The 27,443-nt window shown below is 46.9% G+C and overlaps 1 protein-coding gene across 1 annotated transcript in view; it reads right to left on the bottom strand.

Moving 5' to 3' along the window:
• Window positions 1-27,443, bottom strand: part of LOC126252726 (uncharacterized) — a 452,053-nt gene that overhangs the window by 153,693 nt on the left and 270,917 nt on the right. The window lies entirely within an intron of this gene.

Raw genomic sequence — 27,443 nt, 5'->3', positions numbered from 1 at the left:
ATCGGGGAGAGGCTACAACCCTGTCTTACTCCCTTCCCAACCACTGCTTCCCTTTGGTGTCCCTCGACTCTTTATAACTGCCATCTGGTTTCTGTACAAATTGTGAATAGCCTCTCGCTCGCTGTATTTTTCGCCTGCCACCTTCAGAATTTGAAAGAGAGTATTCCAGTCAACATTGTCAAAAGCTTTCTAAGTCTACAAATGCTAGAAACGTAGGTTTGGTGGGGTCAGTGGTGGGGTCAGTATTGCCTCACGTGTGTTCCAATATTTCTACGGAATCCAAACTGATCTTCCCCGAGGTCGACTTCCACCAATTTTTCCATTCGTCTGTAAAGAATTGGTGTTAGTATTTTGGAGCCGTGGCTTATTAAACTGATAGTTAGGTAATTTTCACAGCTGTCATCACCTCCTTTCTTCGGGATTGGAATTATTATATTCTTCTTGACGTCTGAGGGTATTTCGCCTGTCTCATACATCTTGCTCACCAGATGGTAGAGTTTTGTCAGGACTGGCTCTCCGAAAAGCTGTCAGTAGTTCTAATGGAATGCTGTCTACTCCCGGGGCCTTTTTTCGACTTAGGTCTTTCAGTGCTCTGTCAAACTCTTCACGCAGCATCATATCTCCTATTTCATCTTCATCTACATCCATTTCCGTTTTCATAATATTGTCCTCAAGAACACCGCCGTTGTATAGACCCTCTAAATACTCCTTCCACCTTCTGAGAATCAGAGTACGGTGGAAATGCGGTACAGCGTTTACATAGAGCGAAAATCGACTGTGGGAGCTGAAATCCGGTAGCCAAATCCGCAATTCCATAATCGATATTGAAGTGTCAACTTGGCCAACCAGTAGTGGCAGTGGGAAATCAGTTTGTGAAGAACCGGACTCGGGAGCCCACGTAGACGCAGTGTGTGAGGGCGGGTGACGAAGTGGAGCACGGCAGAGCGGAGCAGCCTGGAACAGCGTCCAGAGCCGAGCTGCGGGCCGCGGGCCGCGGGCGGCGCAGCTGCGCCGAACACAATCGCTAATTCCGAAGCATTAGCGGCGAGATGCCGCGATAGCCGGGTGGTGGTGGGGGGGGGGGGGGGGGGGGGCGAGCTGTCCCGCCAGGCGCCCGGCCGGCGGGCTGTGCGCATGCGCCACGCGGGCAGATGGCACAAAGGCAGCTCACTGCACAAACTAGAGGCCGTGGACAGCAGTAGGAAACACGCTTCAATACAGGGTGTTACAAAAAGGTACGGCCAAACTTTCAGGAAACATTCCTCACACACAAAGAAAGAAAATATGTTATGTGGACATGTGTCCGGAAACGCTTACTTTCCATGTTAGAGCTCATTTTATTACTTCTCTTCAAATCACATTAATCATGGAATGGAAACACACAGCAACAGAACGTACCAGCGTGACTTCAAACACTTTGTTACAGGAAATGTTCAAAATGTCCTCCGTTAGCGAGGATACGTGCATCCACCCTCCGTCGCATGGAATCCCTGATGCGCTGATGCAGCCCTGGAGAATGGCGTATTGTATCACAGCCGTCCACAATACGAGCACGAAGAGTCTCTACATTTGGTACCGGGGTTGTGTAGACAAGAGCTTTCAAATGCCCCCATAAATGAAAGTCAAGAGGGTTGAGGTCAGGAGAGCGTGGAGGCCACGGAATTAGTCCGCCTCTAGCAATCCATCGGTCACTGAATCTGTTGTTGAGAAGCGTACGAACACTTCGATTGAAATGTGCAGGAGCTCCATCGTGCATGAACCACATGTTGTGTCGTACTTGTAAAGGCACATGTTCTAGCAGCACAGGTAGAGTATCCCGTATGAAATCATGATAACGCGCTCCATTGAGCGTAGGTGGACGAAACCAAAATGAGCTCCACCATGGAAATTAAGCGTTTCCGGACACATGTCCACATAACATCTTTTCTTTATTTGCGTGTGAGGAATGTTTCCTGAAAGTTTGGCCGTACCTTTTTGTAACACCCTGTACAAACCTCCGATGCTGGCCAAGCCCGCAAGTTGTGCCGTTATATTTGACCTCAAACGGCACCCGTGCACTGTCCTCAACAAGTTGCAAGTGTCAGTCGCGGCCCGAACGCTGTTCTGTGTGGGTTTCAGTTCGTTGTGTCGGAGCTAGGTGAACTAGAACATTGGCGCCTTATTGGTGCTCGTGTGGTGCGTGCTCTTGTTGCTACCACATTTATAGCCGGCCGTTGTGGCCCAGCGGTTCTAGGCGCTTCAGTCCGGAACTGCGCTACTCTACGGTCGCAGGTTCGAATCCTACCTCGGGAATGGATGTGTATGATGCCCTTAGGTTAGTTAGGTTTACGTAGTTCTCAGTTCTAGGGGACTGATGACCTCAGATGTTAAGTCCCATAGTGGTCAGAGCCATTTGAACCATTTTTTGGAGCCCGACGAATTTGTAGCATTTCTGAAGTGAATGCCGTGAAGTATTTCCTTCAGTTTAGAAATCGAGTCGAACTTACGAGGGCTTAAGTCACGGGAGTGCGGTACGTTCAACATGGTTCAAATGGCTCTGAGCACTATGGGACTTAACTTCTGAGGTCATCGGTCCCCTAGAACGTAGAACTACTTAAACCTAACTAACCTAAGGACAGCACACACATCCATGCCCGAGGCAGGATTCGGACCTGCGACCGTAGCGGTCGCGCGGTTCCAGACTGTAGCGCCTAGAACCGCTCGGTCACACCGGCCGGCCGTGCAGTAGGTGGTATAGCGCTTCGCAGCCCCATCAGTCAAACAAATCAGTAACAACTTGCACTGTACGTGCTTGAGCACTGTCCTGCAAAATGATGGTCAGGTCCTGCAGAAAGTGTCATCACTTCTGTCTCTGAGGTGGTCGTAGGCTGTGTTCCAAAAATGAACAGCAATGAAATCGGCGGAGGAGTACGTCGCATGATTTGTCTCGCGCCGCACAACGCCGAGAGTGCGTGGATTCATACCGTGGCCGCGAGTTTGACTTCGCGCGGCGCGACGTGACCCCACGGAAGCTCCGAAGAACATTCGAAAGGAACATTTGAATGTTGATACGGCGCAAGGAGAGCCTCAGCGACAGGGACCGGAGACAATTGTCACGCCTCGTAATTGACAATCGGAAACGAATTGTAGCATTTGTCGTGGCCAGGGGGATGCTGAAACAAATTACACTTTGCACTGTGGCTTGCTCCTCACTTGTTGCTACCTGGGAAATTATCGAAAATGGTGCACCCTCGCAGGATACAGACCTCGGTTGCCGGGACACGCTGTGTACACGATTTCTCAGTGCGCGTAGGTGGGAACAGGTTGCCGTCGGAGGACCACAGGCCGCGACACGAAGAAGAGGACGGGGGACGGGCAGAAGGCCTTAATCGCGGCGCAGGCGGCGAGACAAGTTGCCCCCGCGGCCGCCAGAGGCGCTCGTGACGAGCCTATTTGCGCAGCTCGGCGCGCCGAGGCTCCCGGCATAACTCACGGACAGTCGCCGCCCGCCGCGCTAGACCTCACGCAGTCAGCGCGAGACAGCCCCGCCAACACCCAGGCGTCGTTTCCTTCTTTTATTCCGTGCCAATCTCCTTATGTCAGCGTAATTGTCACCAATAACTTGCATACAAGAATGAAATTTTCACTCTACAGCGGAGTGTGCGCTGACATGAAACTTCCGGGCAGATTAAAACTGTGTTCCGGACCGAGACTCGAACTCGGGACCTTCGCCTTTCGCGGGCAAGGGCAAGTGCTCTACTAACTGAGCTACCCAAGCACGACTCACGCCCCCTACTCACAGCTTTAATACTGCCAGTACCTCGTCTCCTACCTTAAAGCTGTGAGGACGGGGCATGAGTCGTGCTTGGGTAGCTCAGATGGTAGAGAACTTGCCCGCTAAAGGCAAAGGTCCCGAGTTCGAGTCTCGGTCCGGCACACAATTTTAATCTGCCAGGAAGTTTCATATCAGCGCACACTCCGCTGCAGAGTGAAAATCTCATTCTGGAAACATCCCCCAGGCTGTGGCTAAGCCATGTCTCCGCAATATCCTTTCTTTCAGGAGTGCTAGTTCTGCATGGTTCGCAGGAGAGGTCCTGTGAAGTTTGGAGGGTAGGAGACGAGGTACTGGCGGAATTAAAGCTGTGAGGACGGGGCATGACTCGTGCTTAGGTAGCTCAGATGACAGAGCACTTGCCCGCGAAAGGCAAAGGTCCCGAGTTCGAGTCTCGGTCCGGAACACAATTTTAATCTGCCAGGAAGTTTCAACTTGCACACTGCTTTGCAGTCAGTGCCAAAGCACTTGCTCTATACAGAGTGAATTGCCTGAAGTGAAATAACAGTGAAATGAATGCCTTTAGTTTCATACAGGTGTTGATATAAGTCAAAAAAATGGTTCAAATGGCTCTGAGCACTATGGGACTTAACATCTGAGGTCATCAGTCCCCTAGAACTTAGAACTACTTAAACCTAACTAACCTAAGGACATTACACACATCCATGCCCGAGGCAGGATTCGACCCTGCGACCGTAGCGGTCGCGCGTTTCCAGACTGAAGCGCCTAGAACCTTTCGGCCACACCGGCCGGCTGATATAAGTCAACGGGGACATTTGAAAATGTGTGCCCCGACCAGGACTCGAACCCGGGATCTCCTGCTTACATGGCAGACGCTCTATCCATCTTTTTTTTTTGTTCCATATAGTTCGTTGCGTTTGGTCTGGGCGGACATCACAAGACATCACTTGAATTTAATCGTTGATTCCTTTACTCAGTTTTTTTTTTTTTTTGTTACAGAGAGCAAGCAGCCCTCTGACCGAACACGCTGAGTTACCGTGCCGGCGCCCATCTGAGCCACCGAGGACACAGAGGATGGTGCGACTGCAGGGACTTAACCTGTGGCACGCCTCCCGTGAGACCCACATTCGCAACTTATTGTCTCGCACTATATTCATAGTGGCCCTGCCCATTATACTCATTACTCGCGGCTTCACCGCCGATTCCCGTAAGAGTTCGAGCACTGTTTGTGCATCCGCGCAGAAGAAGATGGTCAAATGGCCGGTGAGCCTTACCTAAAACTTGCACAGCAAATATTGCAGGAAAGGGCTATTGATGAGCAGTTTTCACAGAATGGATTGGCAGTCAGGGGATCTTACTGTTAAGCAGTGGCGGCCGGAGTGGTCGAGCGGTTCTAGGCGCTACAGTCTTGAGCCGGGCGACCGCTACGGTCGCAGGTTCGAATCCTGCCTCGGGCATGGATGTGTGTGTGATGTCCTTAGGTTAGGTTTAAGTAGTTCTAGGGGATTGATGACCTCAGCAGTTAAGTCCCATAGCGCTCAGAGCCATTTGAACCATTTTGTTAAGCAGTAAACAGACCGCAATAATATTTAGAGTGTATTTTTTGTGCAAATACACACTTTTCTTTTAAATAGAATAGTGATTACTGATGTTAACAAACGGAAAGTGGGTAAATTAGAATGTCAGTGACGTTCGTTGCAGGATTCTAGCACGAGTCGTTTATGATACATCGTATTTTGAAAAGCACCCACAACGATACTTCCAGAATAACTGTGGTACCACACCAATGCATACACTATTTATGTGATTCTGACCGGTAACGAGACAATTGACCATCACAGGTTGTGTTCAAAATGACCATCGTCATCGGCAGTCCACTCTTGCAGTCTTGTACGTGAAGACTCCTGCATACGTGCTAGCATTTCGGCGGAATGTCCAAGCAGGCTGCAGTAATATGTCGTTACATATCATCGGGTGTAGTTGGTATGTCCTTCTAGACACTGTCTTTTAGTTGTCTCCACAGAAAAGATGTCTACAGATGTCAAATCCGGTGAACGAGCGGGCAAGGTGCAGGGTCCTCTGCGTCCATTCCAGCGATTTGTAAATAATTCGTGAAGACCTGCTGTAGCACTTGGTGCACCGTGTGCTGGACAGCTACCATGCTAGTGTCACAGGTTCCTCGTAGACTGCAGAGGAACGTCTTCCAGCATCCGTGGAAGATGCTCTACTGGGAGGCTGCGATACTTGTACGAGTTCAGTGTTCCGTCTACGAAAACCAGACTATGGGCTGATCGTTCACTATCCCGCTCCATCAACGCTGCCATTCCACTTGAAGCCAACGGGAATCGTCGACAGACCAATAGTGTATGTTTTGGCTGTTTATCTGGCCGTGATTGCTAAATGTGGTTTCAGCACTAAACAAGATACACCAGGAGTATCCTGTCTTAACTTTCACGTACAGAAGGCAAAACGATTCTCATCATTGCTTTCGTGCAGCTCTTGATGGAGAGAGGTCATAGTGATGGAACCCATGTCGATGGAGAATGCGTATGTCACTTGCCTGACTCACCCCACTTCCTCGTGCGATTGCGCGGAAGCTAACGCGCGGATCAACTGCAACAGCAGAAAGAAGATTGATTTGCCCTCTTTTGTCGTCATTTGTTTCTTTTTGTGAGGTTGTCTCGCTGTTACACAATCACTTTCACGTAACTGGTTGAAGAGGTTGATAAATAACTGCCGAAACGGTTCACGTCTATTGGGATATCTGGCCGCATACACCGTACAAGAGCGAACTGCGTTCTCCCTACATTCTCGAACACAATGAGCATCTCAGCTTTTTCTGCATTGGCAAATCCCATCGTCCACTCACGACCTACTGCTCGGACTGTTATACACTGACCAGCAAATCGCAGTGTACTCAACGAACACACGAGCACACTCTAAGTGAACATAGCCACAACGTACCTAGCAACTGCGCAGCTTCAGTGGCACAGACAAGTGTTGGTCTGGAAACTTTTCAAAATGCGATATCTCGTAAACTGCTCGCAATAGAATCCTGCAACAAACACCACTGACATTCTAATTTGCCCTACTTTTAGTTTGTTGACGTCAATAGGCATTGTTCCATTTCAAAAAGTTTGCACAGAGAATGCACTTTCTAAGTATTAATACAATCTGTTTATTGGCTAAGATGGTTGAAACGGCTCTGAGCAATATGGGACTTAACATCTGAGGTCATCAGTCCCCTAGAACGTAGAACTACTTAAACCTAACTAACCTGAGGACATCACACACATCCATGCCCGAGGCAGGATTCGAACCTGCGACCGTAGCGGTCGCGCGGCTCCAGACGGAAGCGCCTCGAAACGCTCGGCCACACCGTATTAGCTAAGAGTACGAGCCCTTGACTACCAATCTATTCTGTGTAAGCCGCACATCAATAGTACTTTCCATTTCCGCAACATGTGCGGTGCAAGTTGTACTTGAGTCACCCTGTATATATAACAATTATGTTTTTCGTAAAGTTTCTAATGTGCTTAGTTCAAAATTTATAATTTGTTGTGTCTAGACAAGACAGTCGAGACACAAGGCGAGGAAGCCGAAAGGGCACGCGTCAGCTCACGCAGGCTAGTTTAGGTCTGAAACAGGAGACGTAATGAATGCTATAAAGAAAAGTACGTAGCTGCTAGAATACTTAACTTTATTCCATCATTTGTATACAGCATTCTTGATGATACAAGTGAGACTCTATCTTGAAATGGTTAATGGCGCCTTGCTAGGTCGTAGCCATGGACTTAGCTGAAGGCTATTCTAACTGTCTCTCGGCAAATGAGAGAAAGGCTTCGTCACTGTAGTCGCTAGCAACGTCTTCGTACAACTGGGGCGAGTGCTAGTCAGTCTCTCTAGACCTGCCGTGTGGTGGCGCTCGGTCTGCAATTACTGACAGTGGCGACACGCGGGTCCGACATGTACTAATGGACCGCGGCCGATTTAAAGCTACCACCTAGCAAGTGTGGTGTCTGGCGGTGACACCACATAACTAAAAACTGGTGTCCACGAGGAGAAAATCTTGGTAGTGGGCAAAGTGGTGAGTTTCAGACATTTGCACTGCCTGACAAAAAAGGAGTGGAGCACCCAGAAGGAGATGAGGAAACGAAATGAAACTTCACGGGAAAAGGGAGTATGTGACGTTACTTTATTGATTAGAAAGTGGAGTCAAAGTTACAAAGAAGTTGGCAGTATGAGTCCTCTTATTAGTACAACGTTGCACCCCATGTGGTCTGGATGCATGCATTAATTCGATTGGGATGAGTGTCATAAGCCGTTGTAGCCGCTCCTGAGGGAACTACTTAAACCTAACTAACCCAAGGACATCACATACATCCTTGCCCGAGGCAGTATTCGAACCTGCGATCGCAGCAGTCGCGCGGTTCCGGACTGAAGCGCCTAGAACCGCTTAGCCACCGCGACCGGCCCAATCATGCATAGCTCCGTCGCGAAAGACTTCGTAGGCATATCATCTCTTTTGTCTAGTTGTCAGTACTAGAAGACGTGACTACCGGTACGGTCTTCCGCCAGTGTCTCCTACATACACGGTAGCGTTCTCGCTTCCCGCGCCCGGGTTCCCGGGTTCGATTCCTGGCGGGGTCAGGGATTTTCTCTGCCTCGTGATGACTGGGTGTTGTGTGATGTCCTTAGGTTAGTTAGGTTTAAGTAGTTCTAAGTTCTAGGGGACTGATGACCATAGATGTTAACTCCCATAGTGCTCAGAGCCATTCGAACCATTTTCTCCTACATACAACTAAGCAGAGCGCAGCGTCGATGTGCTGTTCAATAATATTGCATTTCTTCCAGTAGGTGGCTGACACAGCAGCGGTGTTAGAGGTAAGCGAGCGAGTACGTACCTAGGACGCCAGACTATGTGATTTTTCGCTCCTTCAAGATCCTTTCCCTGTCTCCAAATCCTTGAATACCAAGCAGCCCACCTCATCTTCCGTATCTGCCCACTTAGACCCATTTTTTTATTTTCTTCCTATCTTCTACCAAACTGACACGATTCCCTGCACTTCCCGCTAATCGGACACCAAGCAGTCCACCATTGCATGCTCGGTTACTAACCCTCGTATTCTGCCACACTTGTACCAACCACATTTCGTCCCAAGGAAACTTTAAGCACCTCCCACCAGTGGACCAAAACATCCGCCGAGATCCTCCCATCCTTCCAGCCTAAGCTTCTGTTAGTCGCGCGCACCTCATAGGTCACGATTTTCTTCTATTCGGCGCCCCAGACATGCGCAGTTGCTTGACCCCCTGAGTCCTGTTGCAGTAGAGGCCGCGGTCCGAACGACTTCAGAGGCGTCACAATTCAGTCATTGCCTATGACTTTTTTTTTCCATTATCGAAGTTGTGCGTTCTCATAATATCAGCGAAATTAGGAGCGATACCGACCTATTCAAAGTTGATTAGTTATTTGTTTACTTTCAAGTGCAATAAAGTTTATCATTTGCATAAAATTTGCTATGTCGTAGTTTATCCCTGGGTTTACAAAGCGTCCACACACTTTGGAATTTTTGTCATTGGTAAAAACTGAGAAGCACCTCTCATTTTCAGCGCGACTATGGTTGGGAAGAAAGGGGTGCGAGACTGTAGGAGGGTTAAACTCGCTACTCTCCTTTCAATTTCTGTTTTAATTTTCATCTGCTCCCCCTCTTGTTGCTGTCTTTTCAGTAGCTTTCTTCGAGGTCCTCAAAGACAAGAGGTAGCACAACAAGATTTATTTTGTAGATAACACGTTGACCAAGTATCAAATGATTACGTCTGCAGACGTCTGTGACATGTGGTTCCTGCCAGAATCAGTAGCCAGAGTAGCCGCCATTGTCGGAGATCACCGCTGCCACACGTCTCGGCATTGAGTCAAAGAGACGTTGGATGTGTTCCTGGGGTACAGCAGCCCAAGCAGCTTCCACACGTTGCCAAAGATCATCTGGTGTGGCAGCTGGGAATGTAATCTGGGTCACTCGTTGAGCAACCATGGACCACATGTTTTCTATCGGCGAAAGATCCGGAGAGCGAGCCGGCCAGGGAAGCAATTCAATCTGGTTATTGACGAAGAACCTTTGGACAATGCGTGCCACGTGTGGTAGCGCATTATCCTGTTGAAATATGGCTGTGCCGAGCCCTGAAGGTAAGGAAGGACAACTGGCTCCAGCACCTCGGATATGTAGCGCCGGCTATTTAAAGTACCGGCAATGCGTACTAGAGGCGTGCGAGAGTAATATCCAATACCGCCCCATACCATAATACCCGGTGCAAGACCAGTGTGGCGGTGCATAATGCAGCTGTCCAGCATCCTCTCTCCACGGTGTCTCCACACTCGAATCCGACCATCGTGGTGCTGCAGACAGAAGCGTGCCTCGTCAGTAAAGACAACGTCATTCCATTCTGCCGTCCACATCCGTCTGTCATCACACCATTGGCGACGGAGACGTCTGTGTTTCTGCGTCAATGGTAGACGAAGCAATGGACGTCTTGCGGACAGACCACTCTGCTGTAAACGGCGTCGAATGGTACGCGCAGACACTAGATGATGCGTTACAGACGCAATGTGCTGTGCTACGGTTCGGGATGTCACTGAGCGATCCGTCACTGCCATGCGCACAATGTGCCTATCAGCACGTGCAGTAGTGCACCGAGGTGAATGCGATCGACCACGTCGGTCCGTCGTACCCTCCTGCATCCAACGCTCACATATCCGCATTACAGTTGTTTGGTTTCGTCCAACACGACTAGCGATTTCTCCGTATGATAATCCACAATGTCGGTAAGCCACTATCCTTCCTCTGTCGAACTCGGATACTTGATCAAACGATGTTCGCTGTTGTCTACGAGGCATAACTGATCGTCTTGTGAAACAACCACAAGGTAAACACACGTGCCGAACGTACACTCGTCGAAATCGCCAAGCCTTAAATGGCGCTATGAGGTGGCGCCACAGGCGCGCGTGATGTGCGTCTGCGCTGAAATTCTAATCAGTTGCATATCTCATCGCTGCAAACTCATGGTGTAAATTTCACTTGATTCGGATGCTTCCTTCAGGGTGTTGCATTTACGGTGGCCAGCAGTGTACATTCGACAGTCTTCAAAATCACAAAAACCCTCATAACACATTGCCCACTTCCCAATCATCAAAAGAAACGGCAGTCGTTTTTTTAAGGAAAACTGCAAGAAAGCCATCGGCATTTTAACTTACTGTAATGTGTTATTCTCGGCTGAGGACATCACGTGCTGGTTATTAGGCAACGCAGGCATTGGTCGGTGAGGAGCAGAATTACGTGAACACCTCGTAAGCAATTTTCACAAATTTATTCCCAAATACAGGTTACAGTGAGGCCCGCGCTGCGGCAACCCGCCATCAACCGTGTCTGTCGCCCTAGCGCGAATAATTACAGACTTACCACCGGCGTGAGTAAACAGAGACTGACACTTCGTTAGGTCCTCGGCTAGTTAAACAGCATTTCCGCTGACGTTTTACCGGTGCAGGTGGCTCCAGAGATTCAGTTGTGCAGGCATTCTGTGGCGAGCGTCCATCTATACTGACGAAAGCAATTTGTTAGCTGCACTCACGCATCCGTGCACACGAGTTCCTGCGTGCATACCTTTAGCTCTCACATTATAAATCTTATTTGAATTTGTATTTAATGTTTTTGAATTGCTGTAATATATTTTTGTCTCTCTCCCCGCGTGTTCAATTTACATCTTGAACTACAACGGATTATGAACTCAAATGTACCATAACGCGAGATCGGTGACGTGTAAATAATTGTTTAATCTTAATTCCAGTGCGTGTGCGTCCGTAGCTGTCTGCAATGCGGAGGACCCAGGTTCAATTCCCGGTATTGCAGGAAATTTTCAACGAAAAGGGACTGAAACAGGCCCCAATTATATGGAAACGTTTCTATACTTCTTTCCTGCATTCATAGCGCGAGATTTGTTCCTGGTGGCCACAAGCGGAACTACTTTGTTTCCAGCGTAAATTGGTTGCGCACTAACGCATTAGAATATCTACCAAGTTTCGCTGCCATACGACAATCACAGGCCGCTCTGGACCTCTGTGGGTAGGCGCACTTTAATTACAACCACGCGATATATAATATCCCACAAAAAGAAAACGTCACTTAGAAAAAACGTTACTGAACGCCATATTTTTAGTCCTAAATGATAAGTGTGAGGAAAACCGCTGTTGTCCGTTTGGTAATGTTCATGTTAAAATTTTTATTGCAATACTTTAATCAATAGTGCTAACATCTGTTCATAGCCGCGAACCAGAAGAATTATAGTTTTCAATAAATTCGATACTTTGAGATAGTGCAGCTTTGCTACATTAAACCGCACGACGGTCGTGAGTAACTATTGCTTAACGCCTCTGGAAAGAGTTTGTCTACCGTGTTTTCGGATGGTGATAAGTTCGTTGCTCTACCTAGCGTCGAAGTTACCTCATCTCTCTCCCGGAGATACAGTACAGTCACTTCTCGAGTGTGCGTTTCCATTAACGACGAGTTACCGCTGTCTGGCTAACAGGACATATAGTCGTTTCTGAACCGCCGTGGAACACGTCGTTTCCAGTCACCTTGGCAATGCACGCGTCGCCTTAAGAAGTTCGGAAACTTTTACTCGTGATCGAGAAAGTGAAAAGAGAAACAACTTCGGATGACAAGTAATCGATGCGGCCCTTAACTGGAAATCATTAAATGATTCAGTGATAGCCCAGACTAGTTGGACATGGAACGAGTCAACAAACAAATTGCAGAATGCTGTTTAGAAAAAAATTATATAAAGAAACAAAGAATTAATAAAACACGAAGAGAGTTTTGAGGGAGTATACGAATAAATACCACGTTACTGAAAAATGCATCATCCTACGAGATAATTCGATCACAGATTGCTAGAAGTTCGGCCGGAGTGGCCGAGCGGTTAAAGGCGCTACAGTCTGGAACCGCACGACCGCTACGGTCGCAGGTTCGAATCCTGCCTCGGGCATGGATGTGTGTGATGTCCTTAGGTTAGTTAGGTTTAAGTAGTTCTAAGTTCTAGGGGACTTATGACCGCAGCAGTTGAGTCCCATAGTGCTCAGAGCCATTTGAACCATTTTTGATTGCTAGAATCTTATATTGTCAAACAAAATTACAAAGTTTTCAGTCGCAGAGACACGGATTCCACACGGTTACATGTTTTTCATAAACAACATTTGTCATCTCCCTTTAAGGATAACGTTCTCCAATGGCGCGCGTAATTGGTGGCGCAGCATTTGATGATGAGCACCTCTTAATTTAATCACGGTATTGTGTGCGGCCCTCAAGGATGGATATTGTGGTAATGTGCTATTCCAGTCAACGTGTATTCCGCCACACACGTGAAAAAAAGGCAGGCTGACTACTATGACATTCATCAGCATCACTGTCAGTGCAATAATTACAAGCAGCCAGCAGAAAGACAGCCCACACCACTGGTTAAGAATGTTTTTGGTGTAAGCTAGGTAACACTAATCTAGAAAGATATCGGTTTCCTGATACATACTTAGAGAACATATTTACTAGTTCTAACTAACAGTATCTCCTGTAAGAACATTTTGATGCTGCAGCCACTGTGATCCAAGACACAAAAGAGTTAAAGACGTTAGCTGCCAATGGGCATTCATTTATGTCAAAGGGGCAAGTTGAAAATTTATGCCTAACAAGATTCGAACAGGTGTCCTGCTTAATAAGCAGACGCGCTGACCACTACGCCATCCATACACAGTGGCCATCACAACCCCACGAAGTACCGTAGCAAGTTTCCAGTCAGACCCAAATTCTTAACTTATACCATACACTACTTATGTAGAGCACCTGCTCATTATCACCATTACTCGCGAAATCTCGTCGATTCCCGTAAGAGTTCGTGCTTGATGTACATGTACACTGAAGGAATTATTGGCCATCATCGCCTTAATTAATAATACAGGGTGTTTCAAAAATGACCGGTATATTTGAAACGGTAATAAAAACTAAACGAGCAGCGATAGAAATACACAGTTTGTTGCAATATGCTTGGGACAACAGTACATTTTCAGGCAGACAAACTTTCGAAATTACAGTAGTTACAATTGTCAACAACAGATGGCGCTGCGGTCTGGGAAACTCTATAGTACGATATTTTCCACATATCCACCATGCGTAGCAATAATATGGCGTAGTCTCTGAATGAAATTACCCGAAACCTTTGACAACGTGTCTGGCGGAATGGATTCACATGCAGATGAGATGTACTCCTTCAGCTGTTCAATTGTTTCTGGATTCTGGCGGTACACCTGGTCTTTCAAGTGTCCCCACAGAAAGACGTCACAGGGGTTCATGTCTGGCGAATAGGGAGGCCAATCACGCCGCCTCCTGTATGTTTCGGATAGCCCAAAGCAATCACACGTTCATCGAAATATTCATTCAGGAAATTAAAGACGTCGGCCGTGCGATGTGGCCGGGCACCATCTTGCATAAACCACGAGGTGTTCGCAGTGTCGTCTAAGGCAGTTTGTACTGCCACAAATTCACGAAGAATGTCCAGATAGCGTGATGCAGTAATCGTTTCTGATCTGAAAAATGGGCCAATGATTCCTTTGGAAGAAATGGCGGCCCAGACCAGTACTTTTTGAGGATGCAGGGACGATGGGACTGCAACATGGGGCTTTTCGGTTCCCCATATGCGCCAGTTCTGTTTATTGACGAAGCCGTCCAGGTAAAAATAAGCTTCGTCCGTAAACCAAATGCTGCCCACATGCATATCGCCGTCATCAATCCTGTGCACTATATCGTTAGCGAATGTCTCTCGTGCAGCAATGGTAGCGGCGCTGAGGGGTTGCCGCGTTTGAATTTTGTACAGATAGAGGTGTAAACTCTGGCGCATGAGACGATACGTGGACGTTGGCGTCATTTGGACCGCAGCTGCAACACGGCGAACGGAAACCCGAGGCCGCTGTTGGATCACCTGCTGCACTAGCTGCGCGTTGCCCTCTGTGGTTGCCGTACGCGGTCGCCCTACCTTTCCAGCACGTTCATCCGTCACGTTCCCAGTCCGTTGACATTTTTCAAACAGATCCTTTATTGTATCGCTTTTCGGTCCTTTGGTTACATTAAACCTCCGTTGAAAACTTCGTCTTGTTGCAACAACACTGTGTTCTAGGCGGTGGAATTCCAACACCAGAAAAATCCTCTGTTCTAAGGAATAAACCATGTTGTCCACAGCACACTTGCACGTTGTGAACAGCACACGCTTACAGCAGAAAGACGACGTACAGAATGGCGCACCCACAGACTGCGTTGTCTTCTATATCTTTCACATCACTTGCAGCGCCATCTGTTGTTGAAAATTGTAACTACTCTAATTTCGAAAGTTTGTCCGCCTGAAAATGTACTGGTGTCCCAAGCATATTGCAACAGACGGTGTATTTCTATCGCTGCTCGTTTAGCTTTTATTGCCGTTTCAAATATACCGGTCATTTTTGAAACACCCTGTATATGTGCTGTCTGTAGTACGCGCCTTTTACAGACGTCCCCTGGGGCACCATATTTGTAGCTATGACTCCATTCATGTGGTACGAAAAGATCATCATCAGTTTCACCTTTGATTGTTGGCGGCTGAATTTTTTCTGGAGTGGAAAGTCTATAGTTTTCCATTGTGGCTCAAAATCTCGTACACAGGTTTCATCAACTGCAATAGCCTTTTTCAGAATGAGATTTTTACACTGCAGCAGACTGTGCGCTGATATGAAACTTCCCGGCAGATTAAAACTGTGTGACTGACCGAGACTCGAACTCGGGACCACTGCCTTTCGCGGGCAAGAGCTCTGCCGACTGAGCTACCCAAGCACGACTCGCGACCCGTCCTCACAGCTTCACAATTTTGCCAGTACCTCGTCTCCTACCTTCCAGACTTCACAGAACAGCTTCTGTGAGCTTTAATCTGCCAGGAAGTTTCAGTTCTCCTCCTGTTCGATAACGTTGAAGCAATGGAAATGGAAATAAGCGTCAGTGGCCGGGAGTTCCTAATCGGGAAGTTCGGCCGCCAGGTGCGAGTCTTAATGAGTACGACGCCACATTGGGCGACCTGCGCGTCGACAATGAGGATGAAATGATGATGAGGACAGCACAACACGCAGTCCCTGAGGGGAGAAAATCTCCCTCCCCAGCCGGGAACCGAACCCAGGCCCCCGTGCGTGGCATTCCAACGCGCTGACGATTCAGCTATTGGGGCGGACAACGTTGAAGCAATTTCTCCTCGATTCTTTTGCGACCTGGTTTCTGCTTTTGTCTCAGATTATGCGGAAACCATCCGGCAGCAACTGTTCCCATCTTTGAATTATCAGTTATTATTCCGAAAACTGGGGCAACGGCCTTGCCGCTGTGGATACACCGGTTCCCGTCAGATCAGCGAAGTTAAGCGCTGTCGGGCGTGGCCGGCACTTGGATGGGTGCCCATCCGGGCCGCCATGCGCTGTTGCCATTTTTCGGGGTGCACTCAGCCTCGTGATGCCAGTTGAGGAGCTACTCGACCGAATAGTAGCGGCTCCGGTCAAAGAAAACCATCATAACGACCGGGAGAGCGGTGTGCTGACCACACACCCCTCCTATCCGCATCCTCAGCTGAGGATGACACGGCGGTCGGATGGTCCCGATGGGTCACTTGTGGCCTGATGACGGAGTGCTTATTCTGAAAACTGAAGTGACAGACATTCTGGCTTCTTATGTAATTTTCTCACGTGTTTTTCGTCGGTCCTTCTCTAAATGTCACTAACAATAACCTGAGAGGTGTAGCCTGTTGAGGTTGATGGTCTTTCGCTTCTTGGGTTGTAGTCAGTGCCTATCCGACCTTCACGAAAACGAGCAGACTATCATGACACTGTGCTACGATCCACTACACTATTCCCATACATCTCTCTCAAAGTGTTGTAAATTTCCGTAGGGTTCTTTGCACGCAGGGATTCGATTTTGACGAAGGAAGGGTCGCCACAGAGTGTAATCCGACCTGACACAGTTTCAGCTTCGATTTTAAAACTGAATTACGACACAGTCACGCCAACCAGCCTACGCCTATACGTACGTCACGCCTGAGGTCTCGCCCACAACTGACATAAATTTCGACTTGATCACGCCACCGTAATGGTCGCGCATGCGCAGTGTGCAGGACTTTTCTAATGACCCTCGTATGGCAGGCAGGGCCTTATTAGCATTTCACTATCGAGACGCGCCGCTCAGTATGTTACCTCTGTGCACTGAGTAGTATCTACCCAAGCAGATGAGGGGAAGGCCGTCATCTGTCATCTGCAGCGACGTATCTCGTTCATTGCTGACCCAGCCATCCCGTCCGTGCGCTATGATTTCACTGCGAGCTGCCTCATTCCGTTACGTAACTGGGAAGACGAACCCGGCTCCAGCAGACACTGGTGACGGACCGCAGAGGGCTTCGCGGAGCAGAGACTTGACGGATGACAAAGACCGACCGCAGCGGCGCGGCCGTCAAATTACTGCCAAGTGACGACGAAGGCTATTTGTCAGTCCCAGATAGGCACTCAGCGGAGCTGTGCACACACGGACCTCTTCCCCTCCGACGGCGCTCGCCAGTTTCGAGTACGGTCTCGCGAAGACGCGAGTTAATATTCGTCATACTTGTGCCGTCTGACATTCTCAGCAAGCGCTGAAGTCGGAAATTTATTGTAGTCGACACACTCAGCGCCGCCCCCCCTCCCTAGTTCTCGTTTTGTTGTTCTATCACACCTTGAACAGGTCGAAACAACTTCTATCCATTGCTCAGCCATTCTCGGCCATAACATATTCTCTAGTGTATCTGGTATACTACTTTATCGCTATAGCAAGAAAGCGTCTAAGGAGATCCGCAGCCATACTGACACTGTCAATACACTTTTCCTAAATGCAAAGTAATTTTGTTTTATGATCAAAGACGCGTTTCGGAAGAACCTCATCATTACATTTGTAGCATGAAATATAAGACACAAGATATTGAAAAGAATAGGGTAAGGTGGGGTAAATCCGATCTAGTAATTTCTTGTGGCTATAAAACGATAACCGAGGTCGGATCTTAACGTTATATACATTAAATTATAGGTAATATAAAGAAGCAAATGTTTGCAGAATATTTTTGTTATACCATCAATAGTTTTTGAGTTATCCGTATTTTAAGAAACGTCCATTTCTGCCATTTGCAAAACTGGTGGGGTAAATCCGATCCCCTATTTGTTTGGATGATTTTGCACAGAAATAGTTCTAAATGAACGGTTTCTTTGGGAAATAATAGTAAGCAATTATGTTTTTTACATAAATGAACAAAACGTATTCAAAAAATAACAATGTGTAGAGCACTAAATGTACTGAAACTTAAGTGAATGTAAATTTTAATTGAAAAAAAGATGATTCATTGCACGGCGGTGCAACAGCAATGTCGATCTAAGAATGTTAAAATCACGAGCGACAGCCCGTCAAGACATTCCCATTTGCATTGCAGCAACTGCTCGGCGAATATCGCTCTGATTGCGTTTTGTCGCTTTTCGTTTGTAATTTCGTACCATTTTTCCGAAAATAAACAAAAATTCACTTTGTTTCCGTAAATAAGTAATTCCATACACATAAACGATAAAAAAAATGTGGTCGCATTCACTCCACCATTTAGCGGTCGGCTTTACCCCATCATGCCATTTTTCATTTAACATACATAAATACAATTTACACGAAATTTCCAGCAAAAACGATACATACAATGGTTCAAAATGGCTCTGAGCACTATGGGACTTAACAGCTATGGTCATAAGTCCCCTAGAACTTAGAACTACTTAAACCTAACTAACCTAAGGACATCACACAACATCCAGCCATCACGAGGCAGAGAAAATCCCTGACCCCGCCGGGAATCGAACCCGGGAACCCGGGCGTGGGAAGCGAGAACGCTACCGCACGACCACGAGATGCGGGCTACATACAATGAATAGGTCAGTTATGCACTACAAAATCATTTACCATTTGTTTTGCGATCGTTTTATTTAATAAGGTAAATCTAGTAATGCAATTTGCACAAAAATTAAATCGAAACAATCGAAAACACACTTGTTGTCTTTTGAGTGTCTAAATGTCAAATGCGAAAAAGTTGTCAAGGTGGCATTTTCGTTATTTCGAATGCTCTATACGGTAACACTAATGCGAAATCGCTTCGCTTTGCCGTTTCTCACAAACAGAAGGCGGTAGGGTTTACCCCACCTTACCCTATATTGGAAAAAAATGTAGTAACAGCGGAGACAAGAAAACGATTTCACCAGTGGATGGCGTTATTGAACGTAGTTGCTCTGATATGAGGCACAACCGTTATGTACGAAAAGCTCATTATATACTGGGTGTTACAGATACTGGCACAGATGCTGTGGTAACTGTACTTTAATACGTACCAGCTTCAGTGCAGTGCGTTAGCTGTTTCTCCTCTCCCCCCCCCCCCCCCCTGTTTGTGTCTAACGGTCTTCCCGCAAACACATCACATAATTTACTGCCTGATGTTTTCTGCACGGTCGTAACTGCACCACAAAGTGGACTACACCTATCAGTATAAATTATCCATTTTGCTTCCAAGCGTCGTCACTTCACTACCTGACTGGCTGTCGAGGGGAAAACGAGCACTAATAGGTTGCTTGTGCCAGGCGTATCTGGAGGTACTAACCAACCTACAAACATACTACTCGCAATAACTATAATTACTGGTCTGCAAATGAATACTGACGTTACGTTGGTCAGTACACTGTCCACAGTCATCAGTAGAAACATCTCCACTTATACCCCCAGCAACATATATGAACTTCAAACTCTAAGAGGCTGCTCAGGAATACCTTCCGAGTTTATTGGTATGGCGACGCGTTACGGTGTTATTGCAGTTCATTTGGTTGCTTGCCCCAATTATCTTTGTATTACTGCACTGAAACTAGTGGTGTATGAGTCTTGTTCGTATTCGCTCACAGTACATATTTTGTGAACAGTAGCAGCCACTTTACTCTTTGCCTTCAAGCTTGCGTTCAGTACTGCCCACTGCTCGGTTCTGTCTTGAGCTCGTTTTTCCAACAATGCTAGTTGTTCGCTAACAGTGAAACACTGTAGTATGAATACGTTTCCTGATGAAGAGCTGACCAATAAATATGCTCCTCGTGGATGTCACCTCACTCACAAGGGGAGGCCGCCAATTGTGAAATTCAGATTCGATTCATACTGCGCATAATAAAAGCTCATGGCCAGAGGTGTAATGTGGCAAAGCACCAAGATGCACTGCTCAGCCGTTGTCGAGAAAATCGACAGTTAAAAGAAACCGTTGCGGTGAAATACTCTCTACGATTAATAATTTTCTACAGTGTCGTGGCGCAGCGGTAGGCGCTCGGGTTCGTAATCCGAGTGTCCCCGGATCGAATCTCGCGCCATGCAATTTTTTTATTATTATATATAATTCCCGGCAACCAGTTGCAACAATTATGCACATAATAAGTTGTTGTAAGTCGTTTGTCGTGGAAAAACTGGCGACTTCGAACATCATTATGTTTTCCGCAAACAAAGTTGTATTTCACAAATGTTATTAATTGTCTTCATAATGTTAACCACGTATAGTTAACGGAAGACGTAGAAACGATATTCCGAAACGAATACGTATAGCGCAAGTCAAACGTTCGAATTAGAATAGAGACCCCACGAACACAAATTTCCTGTGGCAGGTATGAAATATAAACTCCGTTACTCGCTCGTTACACTTTAAGGACAGATGTTGAATGGGCCGAAACGACCCGCCGCATAACAGCGTAGTTGCCTGCTAACTTCGAAAGAAGGTAGATGCGGTCCCTAGCGCAACTTATAACATCGTCGAAAATCAGTGGGGACGGGAGAGCTTTGGTACACCCTATTAACGGAAAAATGGAGGCGGTACAATTGGAGAGCGATCCGCCTTCACCAACATGCATGAGGAATTCATTAATGTTTGAATTACAAAAAACTAATAATAAAAAAAATTGCATGGCGCGAGATTCGATCCGGCGACACTCGGAATACGAACCCGAGCGCTCACCGCTGCGCCACGACACTGTAGAAAAATGATTAATCGTAGAGAGTATTTCACCGAAACGGTTTCTTTTAACTGTCGATTTTCTCGACAACGGCTGAGCAGTGCATCTTGGTGCTTTGCCACATTACACCTCTGGCCATGAGCTTTTATTATGCGCAGTATGAATCGAATCTGAATTTCACAATTGGCGGCCTCCCCTTGTGAGTGCGACGAAAGAGCGGTGCAACGGCGCTATGCTGAGCTGATCCCACGTGACGGTAACCACATCACAGTGTAGTGTTTCGTCTGAGGGTTGTCGCACTAGTCTGTGTCGTGTGCTGTGTGTCATATGCTTTGGTTATTGGATACTACAGGCTTCTTCAGTGTTATGAAGGTATTTTCACAGAAGCAAGGTGACTGCGACAACAGACTAGACATAGCTGTAAGAAAGAGAGGTACACAGTATTGGCTCAAAAAGTGAGAAAATTATAAACGAGATACTGGGCACAAGAGCCACATCGAATAAGGGAGCAAAGGCTTGCATTGATGGAGATTGGTAAGAAATCTGGGACATGGCAGAAATATGGAGAAGAACTTACCAGTTAGTTCATAACATAAAAAAGATCGAGAATACGAGGTGCGGCTAGAAAAAAACCGGACTGATGCTGGAAAAAACATTTATTTACAATTATTTACAATTTCATGTTATCTCCTTCAATGTACTCTCCTCCTCGGTCTCTACACCGCTCCATACGAATTTCCCACTGTTCATAGCAATGCTGCAGATCATTTTCGGTAAGTCCATACATTACTTCCGTCGCTTTTTCTTTTACTGCTTCAACAGTCTCAAATCTAGTTCCTTTCAAAGCTGACTTGACTTTAGGGAAAAGAAAAAAGTCACAGGGGCCAAATCAGGTGAGTAGGGTGGATGATCTAAGATGGGAATGTTGTGTTTTGCCAAAAACGTCTTCACTGACAACGCACTGTGAGCTGGGGCATTGTCTTGGTGAAGGATCCATGACTTTTTTTCTCCACAAATCGTTCCGTTTTCTCCGTACTCGCTCACGTAGGGTAGCCAGGACGCTAATGTAGTAATGCTGATTCACTGTTTGTCCCTCTGGTACCCAATCAATGTGCACAATCTCTTTGATGTCAAAAAAAAAAAAAAAAAAAACAATCATCATTGCCTTGAATTTCGATTTTGACATTCGTGCTTTTTTTTTTTGTCGTGGAGAACCAGGAGTTTTCCAATGCATCGATTGGCGTTTAGTTTCGGGATCGTAAGTAAAAAACCACGATTCATCGCAAGTAATAACATTTTGTAAGAAGGTGGGATCACTTTCAATGTTTTCCAGGATGTCAGAACAAATCATTCTTCGGCGTTCCTTCTGTTCAATTGTGAGACACTTTGGAACCATTTTTGAACACACTTTGTTCATGTTGAAAATTTCATGAAGAATCTGCCTAACACTTTCCTTGTCAACTCCTGTTAACTCGGACACTGCTCTGATTGTTAAACGGCGATCTTGTCGAACAAGTTTACCGATTTTTTTCAATGTTTGCATCAGTTTTTGCTGACAATGGTCAGCCAGTGCGAGTGTCATCACTGGTGTCTTCGCGGCCATCTTTAAATCGTTTAAACCACTCAAACACTTGTGTTCGCGATAAACAATCATCGCCGTACACTTGTTATAACATTACAAACGTTTCACTTGCAGATTTTCCTAGTTTCAAACAAAATTTGATGTTAACACGCTGTTCTTTCTGTACACTCAACGTTTTCCGACGCACAGACAAAACGTCAACTACTTAAAACAGACGCCACGGGCAGACTGAGTGCAGGAGGCAGATAAAACTCGAGCAGTAGGCGGAGCGAGAGTCACGTGACAGGCCACGCGACTTTCAGCCTTATTGCATTCGTTTTATTGTTTCACCAGTACTAGTCCGGTTTTTTTCTAGCCACACCTCGTATACTTTCATCCAACCAAGAGAGCTATGCACTACCTCTTGGGGCATGGTCCATATCCCAGCTACTTCCTGAAAATATGACAACGCAACACAGGTACTCGTGAATGAGAAGCAATCGGTATCCCGGGCCACATCGCCTGGGGATGTGCCATTAGACAAGATGTTACAGACCGGAGCAGGAACGTCTCTGGCAACACAACCGTCTATAATAAGCAATCAGGAACTCTGGCATAAGCTAAACTCGCTGACAGCTAAAATATCAGCGTATGAACTGCAAGCCCATATGGCTGAGAGATGAGTAAGAAGAGGCCGTACGTCACGACAACGTGATGCACCAAGGCAGAATATTCACCTGCAACAGCCTTCCAGATGCAGTCAGAGACGACCAGGAAGGATTTCATGAGACTATACCTTGGGTGGCACAGCGGCGCAGCCCCCATGAATCCTGGGTTGCACCTCAGCACGCCGGGCGCTAACTATCCAGACAAACGAGAAATCTAGCTTGGCTCTGATACCAAGTATAGTAGTGTACTTCAGAATTATAAATTAAAAAATTTATGATTTAGCAATGCAGCATTGTGCAGCAGACTAGCCACATGTTGCTTCTCGATTCCAGTTGAACAATATTAGTGTGACAGATGGCAAAATAGAGTAAGCGGACTTTTAAAAAAATTATTTTTCTTCTTTTCTCTAGATATTTCATGTAGATTTTTCCCCTTACATACCATAATGCTTAGTTATACTAGAACTAAACTCGGAATAGGCTCCAGAAGACCCAATGGTAGCGACCAACCACCATGTCAACCTCAGCTCGTAGATGTCACTGGATGTGGATACAGAGGGGCATGTGCTCAGGACACTGCAAGTCCCGGCCATTATCAGTTTATGAGACGGGAGTTGCTGCTCCTCAATCAAGTAGCTCCTCAATTTGCCTCACAACGGCTGAGTGCAACCCTCCTACCAACAGCACTCGGCATACCTGGCATCACCTATCCAAGTGGTAGCCAAGCCTGACGACGATTACCATTGGTGATCTGACGGGAACCGGTGTTAACACTGCGCCAATGCAGCTGACGCTTAGTTACACTAGCGCAGGGCTTCACAACATACGTGCTCGCGGAGCAAGCTGTGAGCAGCAAGGCGCGAGCACTGAGCAGCGCGAGCACGCTACCCCCACTACCGGACCAGAGCGGAGAGTGGGGAAAGTCACATGGGGCACACAACAGCTGCCGCCAGTCAATGTAAATCCGCGGCCACCTGCAGGGATATCACTCACGAATTATTACTGCGACAAACGAAACAAATAAACGAGAATGTACACATGCCACATAATTTTATTAGCTTAGTGTATGCCTCTACATTCGCATTAATTTGTGAACTGTTACACAATAAAAGGTGTCACTGAAGTTTGGGATTCTCGGTTATCTTGTACTTTTTGCCCTTTACAATTGCGTCTCTGTTCGGAGTAATTGTTCTTGTGCATTTTAGGCGCAGCGTGCAGTTTAAATTTCGATCAGACAATTCGTTTCTCAAGCACGTCTTGTTACATTTAATTGCAGAGAACAGTTGTTCACAAACATACGTGGAACCGAACATTGATATTATTGCAGCTGCCAGTTTGTGCAAACGAGGAAATCTATCCTGAGGGAAGTGTCTGTAGAATTCCAAAATGTTTTTCTTGTTCTGAAATTTGTCTCTGTATTCTCTGTCACACTGCAGGTCAATAATTTCTTGCTGCAGCTCAGGACGAATCTCTTAAATATTCGCTGAATATGGAGAGAACAGATCATAATCACTGTCTAGTGCTGTCAGGTCTTGAAAGCGCTGATCAACTAAACTATGTGAATAACGTTCAAAGTCTTTTTTGAACATCTTGCACGGATGATAATTTAGGAAAATGAGCTAGGTTTCCTGTTTCCAGCTGACTTACCCAAAGTCTCAATTTCATTTTAAAAGCTCGTATTCGATCTGTGAAATGAGTAATTAGCAGATCTTTACCTTGTAGTAAAATGTTCAAAGCATTCAGATGGCTAGTTAAATCTGCTAAGAACGCGAGATCACATTCAAACGTGCGCGCGCATTTCCCCTCCCTCCCTACTCCGCGACCGTGCACCTGCTCGCGAGCACATGCCTGAGCACACGCGAGTACTCGCGCTCAAAACCAGTCAGTTGTTAAGCCATGCACTAGCGCAGTTGAAATTAGTGTTACAGTATTATGTGCCAAATTCATGCCAATTCATGTGCAACATTTGGTCTACCGAGGGTGGTGGTGTAGTGGTTAGCACACTGGACTCATATTCGAGGGGGTTCAAACCTGCGCCCATCCTGATTTAGGTTTTCTGCCATTTCCCTAAATCACTCAGGCAAATGCTGGGATGGTTGCTTTGGAGGGGAAGCACGGCCGTCTTTCTTCCCCAGCCTTCCTTAATCCGGTGGGAATGACGAGCTCACTGTTTGGTACCCTCCCCCAAACCAACCAACCAACAATTTGGTCTGTTCTTGTATTTAGCTGGCAGTCTAAAAGAAACTGGCAAATAAATAAACAACAAACTGAATATACAGGGTGGTCCATTGATCGTGACCAGGCCAAATATCTCACGAAATAAGCGTCAAACGAAAAAATTACAAAGAACGAAACTTGTCTAGCTTGAAGGGGGAAACCAGATGGCGCTGTGGTCGGCCCGCTAGATGGCGCTGCCATAGGTCAAACGGATATAAACTGCGTTTTTTTAAAAATAGGAACCCCCATTTACACGAATATGTAATAAGAAATTGGGGTTCCTATTTTTAAAAAACCCGTTTAACCTATGGTAGCGCCATCTAGCAGACCAGCCATAGCGCCATCTGGTTTCCCCCTTCAAGCTAGACGAGTTTCGTTCCTTGTAGTTTTTTCGTTTGATGCTTATTTCGTGAGATAATTGGCGCAGTCACTATCAATGGACCACCCTGTATAATAAAGACATTATTAGTCTGTAAGTAGCCATTGGAGACCATGGATCCCTTGTATGAAAGTACTCAGATGATAGTGGCCGAGTGGTTCTAGGCGCTCAGTCCGGAACCGCACGAGTGCTACGGTCGCAGGTTCGAATCCTGCCTCGGGCATGGATGTGTGATGTGCTTAGTTAATTTTAAGTAGTTCTAAGTTCTAGGGGACTGATGACCACAGATGTTAAGTCCAATAGTGGTCAGAGCCATTTGAACCATTTGATACTGAGATGATAGGCCTCAACAACATCTGAATGTGAGTGGGGCTCCAGTTTAGCATGTATCACACACACACACGTGTGTGTGTGTGTGTGTGTGTGTGTGTGTGTGTGTGTGTGTGTGTGTGTGTGTGTGTGTGTGTGTGAATGAGGTAAGAGGTAGAAAAAAAAATGGCTCGGAGCACTATGGGACTCAACTGCTGTGGTCATAAGTCCCCTAGAACTTAGAACTACTTAAACCTAACTAACCTAAGGACAGTACACAACACCCAGCCATCATGAGGCAGAGAAAATCTCTGACCCTGCCGGAAATTGAACCCGGGAACCAGGGCGTGGGAAGCGAGAACGCTACCGCACGACTACGAGATGCGGGCTAAGAGGTAGAAGAAAGAGATGATGATGAGGAGGAGGAGAAGGAGGAGGAGGACGAGGAGGAACAAGGAGGAGACTAGAGGCAGAGTGTGACAGTGTAGAAAAGAGGAGATAATAATAATAATGACAAATAATATAAGTAAGAATATGAAGAGGCAGCAAACACAAAGAAGGAGAGCAAAGAAAGAAAAATTAGGAAATAAGGGGGATAAGTGAGAGAGGCAAGGAGGCAAATGTAGAGTGGAAAAGTGGATGAGCAGAAATAGAAGAAAAAAGATGGAAAGAAGAAAATGGAATAGAACTGTGGCTTGTGAGACAGAGGGGAAGACTGATAGACAAGGAGAAGAAAAAGTGAAAATGATTGACAACAGAGAGAGGGAAAAGGAGACGTGTGGAGAAAAAGAGAGTGGGTGGTGAATGATGGGAGTGATGAAAGACAGAGCTAATGTGGAGAGAAAGCAAGTAGAGTATGAGGATGAGGTGTTTAAGTGAGGGAAGGAGAGGGGCGAGTAGAAGAAGAAGAAGATGGAGTAGAGGAGAAGGGGGAGAAGAAGAGCCGGAAGAAGAAATAGACTAGGAGAGGCAGGGAGTGAGGGAGAGAGCTAGCAGACTGGAGGGCAGTGGCCGTGCGCCGTGTCTGGCGGTGCTGGCCAAATGAAGAAGCGAGCGGAGGCGAGGCGCGGGAGCCGGTAGGCCGGCCGACCGGTCGCGTCGCAGGGCAGGCGGGGTAGGCAGGGTAGGGTAGGGCAACTGGAGCAGCGGCGGCGGGTCGCATTCCAGCCGGGCCACGCAACAGGTGCAGCGCGCCTCGCCCCGCCAAGGCTCGCCTCGCCTCCGTACCGCCTTAGCCGTCAGACGCGGCGGGCAGGGCGCGCTACGTGCGTCGGGGCCCTAACGCCGACATCGCTGCTACTCACTCTCCTTACTTGCCGACGCCTGCGTCCAGCCGGTGGCAGCTTCACTGCAGCGCCACCACCATCACCACTGTCTCTAGTGGAAATCGGGAAGTGGTGGTGATCTCCTCACTT

This window comes from Schistocerca nitens, chromosome 4, assembly GCF_023898315.1.
Source record: "Schistocerca nitens isolate TAMUIC-IGC-003100 chromosome 4, iqSchNite1.1, whole genome shotgun sequence".
NCBI lineage: Eukaryota > Metazoa > Arthropoda > Insecta > Orthoptera > Acrididae > Schistocerca > Schistocerca nitens.
Note: the sequence above shows the minus strand (reverse complement) of the source record. Positions and strands in the feature narration are given on the sequence as shown.